At 42.5% G+C, this 346-nt stretch overlaps 1 long non-coding RNA gene across 1 annotated transcript; it reads left to right on the forward strand.

The window, feature by feature from the left end:
• LOC104775370 lies at positions 1-218 on the forward strand. Its single transcript, XR_765871.1, has 2 exons — positions 1-70; positions 152-218. It is a non-coding gene; the product is annotated as an uncharacterized LOC104775370 (long non-coding RNA).
• Positions 219-346: the final 128 nt, after the last annotated feature.

Consider the following 346-nt stretch of genomic DNA (forward strand, 5'->3'; position numbering starts at 1 on the left):
TGGAAGTTTTTTGGTAATCTGATGGATGGCGGTATGTGTTCTGTATGTGGGGAAGAGAGTTTTGGAACTGGTTAGTTTCTATTTCCACACTCACACATCTTGAATAACTTAAAATCAACGTTTACGGTTCTGAAGGGAAGATCTTTCATAGGATCGGATCATATCCGCGAGAAAGACGGGATTTGGGCAGTTCTTGCCTGGATGTCAATACTTGCTCACAAAAACAAGGGAAATATTGACGGTGACGGTAAACTGGTGACGGTTGAAGACATTGTCCGCCAGCACTGGGCTACTTATGGTCGTCACTATTACACTCGTTACGACTATGAGGTAAAAGTTGCTAAAA

Source organism: Camelina sativa, unplaced genomic scaffold (genome assembly GCF_000633955.1).
Source record: "Camelina sativa cultivar DH55 unplaced genomic scaffold, Cs unpScaffold13047, whole genome shotgun sequence".
NCBI lineage: Eukaryota > Viridiplantae > Streptophyta > Magnoliopsida > Brassicales > Brassicaceae > Camelina > Camelina sativa.